Below are 9,252 nucleotides of genomic sequence, written 5' to 3' on the forward strand. Positions count from 1 at the left end.
CGCTGCACTTTTCATTGTTTAATATTCTCTGAATGATCAGTTTATACAAACAAACACAATCATGAGAGCCTCCGATTTTAACAAATATTATTAGATAGGTTTTTATAAACCTAAAATATATATACTTTTATTTTTTATCACGGGTTAATAAACATGAACTTACACTTTACTCATATATATATATATATAGGGGATGGTTCAAATGAAAACCACTTTTATTGTGAAAACTCGAAAACTAATTAAAAAAAGCCTAAAAAACACACAAATTTTTTTTTCAATTTTTTTTTATAAAAATCGCTGGTTTTTATATATAAAAAAACTGTTTTTCAAAAAAAAAAAAAAATTGTGTAGTGCACATGTGTAATAATACACATGTGTAGTATTACACATGTGCACTACACAAAAAAAAAAAATTTTATATAAAAAAACCTGCGAATTTTGGTTTGCAAAAAAAAAATAATAGTTTTCGAGTTTTCACAATAAAAAGTGGTTTTCATTTGAACCTTCCCCCATATATATATATATATATATATATATATATATATATATATATATATATATATATATATATATATATATATATATATATATATATATATATATATATATATATATATATATATATATATATATATATATATATATATATATATATATATAGGGTAATGCTCCATAGGAAACCTTAGATTTTTAGAAAACTTTGCAAACCCTATTGTGTGGTCTAGATTGCTCCACATCAACATATGATTTTAGAGCTTTGGAGGGTAGGATTGTCTTTTTACACATGTTGTATCATTTCATACACACACCCCAATACATGACTGTAAGTCATTTCATTCACCATCATAAGTTTTGTACTTCACCCCACCCTCTTACCAACTCCTTCATCTTTCTTTCCCTAAAAAACATCAAGAACACTTTTTTTTTTCAATTTTCTCAGATTTGAACAAACCATTTCTCAAAAACCTAGATGTAGATCTTATACTCATTCCTTTCTATTGAAGCCACCAAATCTGAGGATCGAAGCAACTATCGAAGCTCTTCAAGAAAAGAAAGTAAGGTGTTGCTCTCATCACATCTTTAATTCTGTTTTTAGAGAGAGAAAACTGATGTTTTGGGGAGAGAAACAACAATATTCATCTTGTTCATCTGGACACCAAGAACACACGCACAAATGTGTGTGAGAGAAACATGTTTAAAGATCTTACTTTTGTTATTTATGTAATTTGTTTAGATTTATACTTTTTATGATATTTGATAGATTTAAATTCAGAGCTTCGTTTGTTTATTTCAAAATTTTAAATCAAGACCAAGAAGAAATTTTTGTGTGCCCAATTTCTTTCTTCAAAAATCCGGTCTTCTTAGTTGTTTCAGATCTATATGTGTTTCAAACATATGGGTTTGAAGCAGATTTGATGTTAGATTCATTACTTTTGAGTTTTTTTTATGAGTTCTTTGATTTTCGGTGTTGTTATTTTCAATAAAATGTTTGTCTTTTTTTTCATCCTTACCAGGTGGTGATTCTACTAGATGGCATATCCTATTACTACAACCCGTAGCTACACATGTTACATTTTTTTACAACTACATATGTAACGACCCTTTGTTATATATGTTAATGACCAGCTTGTTGGAATAGGTTAATGGAGTTTATGTAAGAGATGAGTCAGCAAAGGTAGCATATAAACAGCAAAGACAGACCGTCAATGGAAGCTCCACCGCTTCTTAGTGATCTGTGTTTTCGTTTACTAGTAATATGTAATATGAGACTCTTATTATTTTGTCTAGGACATGTTGTTAAAAATGTCCTGGCCTTCCGAACTTCTGCCCTGAAGTCGACCTTAGCATATTTGTGTTGCTTTTGGGTCTATGCATCCATTTTTGTGTAACTTGCTTGTAGGCAATGTAGCTTTTTACAAGTTTACCAGTACATTACACATGTTATGTGTAACTTGTTGAAAATCTTAACACACGTTATAATAGAGCCTTGACACACGTTATATCAGTTATACCGTTATGGGTATAGTAAACGGCCCACCATTTTTCTTAGTGCTATGTATTTTCGTTTACTAGTAATATGTAATGTGAGAGTCTTATTGTTTTGTCTAGTACATGATGTTAAAACGGATGGACTTAACACATTCTGGAAGTCTTAACACACGTTAAAAAGGAGGCTTAACACACGTTATATCAGGTATACTATGATGTTATTAAGTTACTATTGGAGTTTATGCATCCATTCTGAAAGTCTTAACACACGTTATAATAGAGGCTTAACACACGTTATGCATGTCAGGCGCGTAACACATGTTACAGTATGTATATACAAATCATGGTGTTTTGGAAACCCCTAGCTTATACATGACACCATGTTGGGTTAAACCAAGATTATAACAGAGGCTTAACACATGTTATCCCAAGTATACGGTGTTACAATATTAACTAGTATGTTCCATATTAAGTTATTAACTTGTACACGTGTTACGATCAGTACATGCACATCATGGTGTTTTGCAAACCACTTTCATATACATGAATACAAGTCGGGTTATAATGGATGCTTACATGTTATCATATGTATACAAGTGGGTTACAACAAGATTACGATATTAACATGTTAGATCAGTATATACACATCATGGTGTTTTGTAAACCACTAGCTTATACATGAATACATGTCAGGTTACAAAAAGATTATAAGAGTGGCTTCACACATGTTATACATTCCAAAATGTGCAAAACAAATGACCCGTTTCATATTATATATTCCAAAATTACTGGTACATGTGTTACCATAAATGGCTCGTTTCATATTACACGTTACATACTAACTTGTACATTTATTACTTGTACAAGTTTTACGCTCAGTATCCACATTATCGGATATTTTAAACATCAACAAAAATAAAATAGATATTACTTGTTTTTTTTTAATTAACAAAAGGTTAACACACGTTATATATCAGTCTAACAGGGGCTTAACACATGTTATACATGAATACATGTCAGGTTACATCATGGTGTTCTGTTACAGCATGAACCACCAACACATGTTATAAATGAACGAAAACTTCTTTCCCAAAGGCTGTGACTTATTCAATGTCCCTGCATTAACGTCGCCTTCATCCATCTAGCTTGTCAATTCAATATCTTTTATGGATCTGTTTCTGTAAATCAACACACGTTATATATCATTCTAACATGTGCTTAACACATGTTATGGGTCTGTCTCTGTAAATCAAGTAACCCAACAAAAAAACAATTATTGTTAAGATCAAAAAGCCCCAAACAAGCAACCAAACCAACAAAAAAACCCGTTCAAAATCTCATCCTAAAGTTTTGGATTTATTTAAAATACATGAACATTAACCATTACTAGAACACGCATTAACTTCGCGTACATCCATCCAGCTTGTCAATTGAATATCTTTATGGGTTTGTTTCTGTAAATCAACACATGTTATATAACATTCTAACAGGGGGCTTAACACATGTTATGGGCCTGAGTCTGTGAATCAAGCAACCAAACAAAAAACACTTACTGTTCAGATCAAAAACCCAAACAAGCAACCCAAACCAACAAAAAAACAGCTACTGTTAAGATCAAAAGCCCCTAACAAGCAACCAAACCAACAAAAAAACACGTTCAAAATCTCATCCTAAAGTTTTTGATTTATTTAAAATACATGAACATTAACAATGGATACCCCATTAACCATTACTAAAACACTTTCAGCACACAAAAAGATATTAACAACCATTTCAACAAAAAATCAAGTGTGAAATGGTATTTCAAGAACACTTACCGGATCTATACCCATCCAATGAACACGAAGAAGAACTTCAAACCTTCTTCTCACACACACACTCGTGCGTGTGTCTTTGTGATAAAGATTGTTGTTTCTCTATCTAAAACATCAACTTTCTCTCTCTAAAAACATTCATCTTGTCATCGTTCTTCTCACACACGCACTCGTGCGTGTGTCTTTGTGATTTTTTCAGACCACATGATGCTGAAATTATCTTCAAATGAAGATCACCATTGAAGGATCACCATTGAAGACCATGAAGCTTTTCTCTTTCACATGATGAAGAAAGAGGAGAGAGATAATAGTGTATTGAAAAGATTTGACTAGAAGAAAGAGGAGAGAGATGATGATACTAGTACTACACAAGTGGGTTTTGTCATTTCCAATGCCAAAAAGTGTTTTTCTTCTACCGAAAATGCCCTTCCAGTTGTACTAATGTGTATTATAACATTTCTTTTAAATATAATTCTTACCAAAATTAAGAGAGCCCTTGATCAAGTGTGATGAAAGATAATCAATGGATGACATTGGGTTTCCATAGTTTTCTTAAAAAGATAGAGTTTTCTATAGAGCCCAGCCCTATATATATATATATATATATATATATATATATATATATAGGGGAAGGTTCATTGGGGAACACTAAAAAAGTGGGGAACAGCGGGGAACCGGCTCAAATGAACTCCGATTGGACTCATTCCAGCGGCAATGGAACCGGCTCGTCGAACCCTAACTAAGATCTCTTAACCCTAAACCCTAAATCTTAACTCCTAAACTCTAAACCCTAAAGCTAAAAAATAAGGCTATAACCTAAGCTAAACCGTAAAATCTAAATTATAAACCCTAAAAGCTAAACCCTAAAGGCTAAACCCTAAAGGCTAAACCTAAAGCTAAACCCTATAGCTAAACCCTAAAGCTAAACCCTAAACCCTAAAGCTAAACTCTAAACCCTAAAGCTATACCCTAAAGCTAAACCCTAAGGCTAAACCCTAAAGCTAAACCCTAAAAGCCAAACCCTAATATATTTAGGGTTTAGGGGTTATGATTTAGGGTTTAGGGTTAAGAGATCCTAGTTAGGTTTCGACGAGACGGTTCCAACACCGCTGGAATGAGTCCAATCGGAGTTCGTTTGAGTCGGTTCCCCACTGTTCCCCACTTTTTTAGTGTTTCCCAATGAACCTCACACACACACTATATATATATATATATATATATATATATATATATATATATATGGGAGCGCTAAAATGAAAACCATCTCCAGTTGTAAGAACCGCGAGAACCACTCTCCACCAATCAGATTATTCCAACAAAAAGGGTATTTAAGTAATTTACTTTATAAATCACTTTCAAATGTCAGTTGTCATCTGTCTCTTTATTATCTCACTATCTCTCTTCATTTATTCTTTGAAACTGTCTGATGAAGATGAATCTTCATCTTCAACATCTTCATCTTATGAAATCGTTTTCTTTTAGTTCAAGTCAAGTGGTCAACTAAGTTTGAAGAGTAGATAACCATTTTTCAACAGTAGATTACTACATGGCTTAATTAATATATGTGTGGGTGTGTTTTACAAGATAACAAGAATTCAAAATTGTGGTGTTATTGTATTTTTGGTTCAGTTAGTCCTGATCATATTAATGTTCATGTTTTTGTTTCAGGAGCGAGAAGTGAGAGAATGAGAGAGAGAGAGGAGTCAGAGAAGACGGTGGACGGCGGTAGCGCCGCCGCTCACTGTAACAATTCTAAATAAAACCAACACTCTCATAAATTTTCCGACACCCTAATATATTTTAAAAATATCCCGATATGTCCCAAAATACACCCCATATGCGAAAACGGGCCTCAAATATATTAAATAGTATTAAAAATAATTAAAAATTGAATTTTTGGGCTGAGGCGGGCAGCGTAAGCCCCACCCCAAGCCTGCCGCGAGCCGCGTCAACTTAAGGCCTGGCACGGCCCTGGGCCGCCACGTGGCCCAACACATGTCGAGCCTACTAGCTGATCCGGATGGGCTACGCTTTGACCTGGGGTCAACGCGGGCCACGTAGGCCCTGTGCTTGTGTTACGCGGGCCACGAGAGGACCAGAATCAGGCCCTATATAAGAAGGGCATCGGCTTTCAGTTTCCGTCGCCCAAATCTTTCAATTCACTCTCTAATTTCTGATAGTATTGTAACACCCCGAAAATATAAATCCTTATATTAAAGATTTTAAATGAATAAATAAACAAGAGTCAACTAACTAAGAGTTTTAACCTAGTTAATTACAAGTCCTTAAATAAGTCAAATAGGGCTAAAACACTAAAACTTAAGGTTTTACCAAAATTGAGGGTTTAAACTTGTCAAAAACTCAAATTATGTTACTAATAGTAACAAAACAAACCAAACATCCCAAAATTGGGAGTCTGGTCGATCAAAGAACAAGCAGGGGCGACATCCCCCATTCCTAAACCCTAACATCAAGCAAATCTCTAAATTGAAGCCTCAAATCAGCTCTAAATCAAGTCTTGAACACGAATTAGTGATCCCCTTGTAGTGAGGATCATAAAGGTATGTAAAATCTTGATATTTTGTTCATCTTGAATTCTAGGTTAAGTGTGAAAAACAAGAAATTCAACTTGATTGTTGATGCATGGCTGAAATTAGAAGGGTTATGAGGTTTAGGATCAAACCCTAGATGATTTTTGACATAACCTTGTATGATACTTGTAGGGTTACATAATCCCCATTGTAGGTGAGTAGTGAACTCCAAGAAACTTGATAAATGCAGAATTTAAAACTCTTGTTCTAGCACAATCTGAAATTTGGAAGTGATTTCTGAAATGTTAATGATAAGATATGTGCAAAGTCGTTTAATTAAAGTGAAATTCGATGAAAATTACAAGATATGAACTTGGTAATGATTGTAGGAAAATCTGACCCGTTAGGTGTTTGTTGAAATGCCTAAGTGAGGATTTAAATGTAAAATGTTGATAGAAACGCAGATTTGATAATGGTCCATAATGATATGATTGTGGTCATAAAAAGAGTTCTAAACATGTTGTAAACTGAAATTTCTAGGCAAAGAGTCCGGATCGTCAAGCGGACAAGTCGAAGGGAATCCACGGGGAAAGGGCGTGCTCTAAAGGTACGAAAATACCGTTTCGTTACGTAAAGGTTAATTATTGATTTTCTTTATGTCATAGTATAAAGCATGGTAAACAGGATAGACCCTTGTGTCACGAAAGAGACTTTGCGTCTTAAACAAGTGAACGGGTCAAAACAAGTGATAAGCATGAAATCTTGCATGTCCTGAATGGTGTGTAAATTCAGCACCCAAACGGGTCAAACAAGTTTTGGTAATAAGCACGAAGCAAGACATTATTACATAATGCATGATTTACATGACGTGTAAGCCGTGTAGCTAACACCATAAGCAAATTAAGAAACTTTGCTCTTATTATAGGAGTTAAAGTTTAGATATTTGATGCACGACAATAGCACAAACGACTAACTAAATGCCTTGTAATTTAGTTTGTAAGCTAATCCGTAGACATGCCCTCATGCGAATAGTTGAGTATTATCATAAGTAAAATACAAGTATGGAGAAATTAGCCCAGTCGCTTAACAATTTATGTGAGATTAAGCTGATTGACGCTCGGAAATAACCAGCAAAACTGCATTTGAAACAAGGGGGTTTTGTACAGGGCACACCGTAAATTACGGTGGTACCGTAATTTACGGGGGCCAGTATACTGTTACGGTGGGAACCTACTGATTTACGGTAGGTTCCAAATTGTCCAGAAGCCACCATAATTTACGGTGACACCGTAAATTACGGTGGAGCCCAGCTCGATGTGATTTCTATTTTAATCTCTCGAATAACGCGTTCGAATTTGATTGAATACGTGAAATTTTAGAATCATGATGCTAATGCTTGTTTAAAATATTTAGTTTTCAGGTACCAAGAAAAAGGATGATGATCAAGCAATCGAGTCGAACCGAACACATATATTATAACGCTTCCGCACTTGATCTTTTGTTTTGTACTATGTAAACACTCGTAGTTTTACCTTGAACATCGTTTGGTAGGTTAAACATGTGAATGTTGTAGCTAGTTGGTTTTTAAATCTTCAAAACATTTGGTAAACTCTGAAGTTTTGGCACGAAATGTATGGTTCTAACTTATAAACAATTAGTATTATAATCTGGGTGTTACAAGTTGGTAATCAGAGCCCAAGGTTGCCAATAAGTGTTCGGTTCAAGCTTGATCAAGCATCCGGTAAGAGTTAATCGTTTAAGTAGAAATTAGAGAATATAGAAATAAATCATGAACAAATATGCACGAAAAGGGTGTGTAAGCTCACTCAAATACAAGAAATGCATGAAACAAGAATGATTAAATCAAGTTATGAACTTGATGAAATCAAAACAAGTAAAGCATGTGTTACAAATGGAATGTTTAACAATATATGTAAACATTTCAGTACTAAAGATGGCGGGCGGAGGTGATGGTGAAGCGGTGCCAAGAGTCACCGAACAAATGAGAATAGTGATTGCCGAGGAGGTTGGAAAGGCGATCGAAAACAGTTTATCGAACTTCATTGATAAAATCCAAAATACGGTTTTATCAGTAGTAGAAGAGAGAATCAAGAAGCTAGAGGATAATTCGAATCTAACAAAGGAAAAATCTGGAGGACGAAAGCCTTGTTCGTACAAGGAATTCATGGCTTGTAAACCACCTATATATAATGGGGAGGTTGATCCAATTGTGTGTCAACGATGGATAGGTGATATCGAGGGAGTATTCGAGAGAACTCATTGCGATGAGAATGACTACGTAGCTTATGGCACGGGTCAATTAAGAGGTCAGGCAAAAGACTGGTGGGATAATAAAAAGAAGGAGATTGGAAGTGAAGCGGCTAAGACCATGACATGGGAGGAGTTTAAGACGCTGTTTCTTAAACACCATAGTCCCAAAGCGGTCATAAACAAGATCAAGGAAGAGTTCATGCAACTCAGACACAAAGGTGAATCCATAGACAAGATCACGGGGATGTTTATGGACAAGATGAAGTTCTGCGATGATCTGATAACGAATGAAGAGCAAAAGGTTTATTACTACCATAACATGTTAAGTGCAGAGTATAGGGAGTTCATCACCCCTTCAAAATACGAGACCCTTACCGAGATTGTCAATGCCGCTCGGGAAAGGGAAATCGAATTGAAAAAGAGTATAGAACGAGGTGAACGAAGGGCGCAAGACGTAAATCCAAGCCCTGCCAAGAAAGCAAGAACGAATGAAACAACGAAGAAATCAGATACAAAGGGTGGTACACCAAGTTGCAAGATTTGTGGCAAGAATCATAAGGGTGAATGTCGCTTCAAAGATAAGCCTTGTCCCATATGTCGAAAAACGGGACATATGGCTATATCATGCCCGGAGAAAGTGACTGTTT

The 9,252-nt window shown here is 35.0% G+C and overlaps 1 long non-coding RNA gene across 1 annotated transcript; it reads left to right on the top strand.

The window, feature by feature from the left end:
• Window positions 1-708: 708 nt before the first annotated feature.
• Window positions 709-1,930, top strand: LOC110935158. The gene is made up of 2 exons (XR_002588912.1): window positions 709-1,055; window positions 1,515-1,930. It is a non-coding gene; the product is annotated as an uncharacterized LOC110935158 (long non-coding RNA).
• Window positions 1,931-9,252: the final 7,322 nt, after the last annotated feature.

Source organism: Helianthus annuus, chromosome 4 (genome assembly GCF_002127325.2).
Source record: "Helianthus annuus cultivar XRQ/B chromosome 4, HanXRQr2.0-SUNRISE, whole genome shotgun sequence".
NCBI classification, from domain to species: Eukaryota; Viridiplantae; Streptophyta; class Magnoliopsida; order Asterales; family Asteraceae; genus Helianthus; species Helianthus annuus.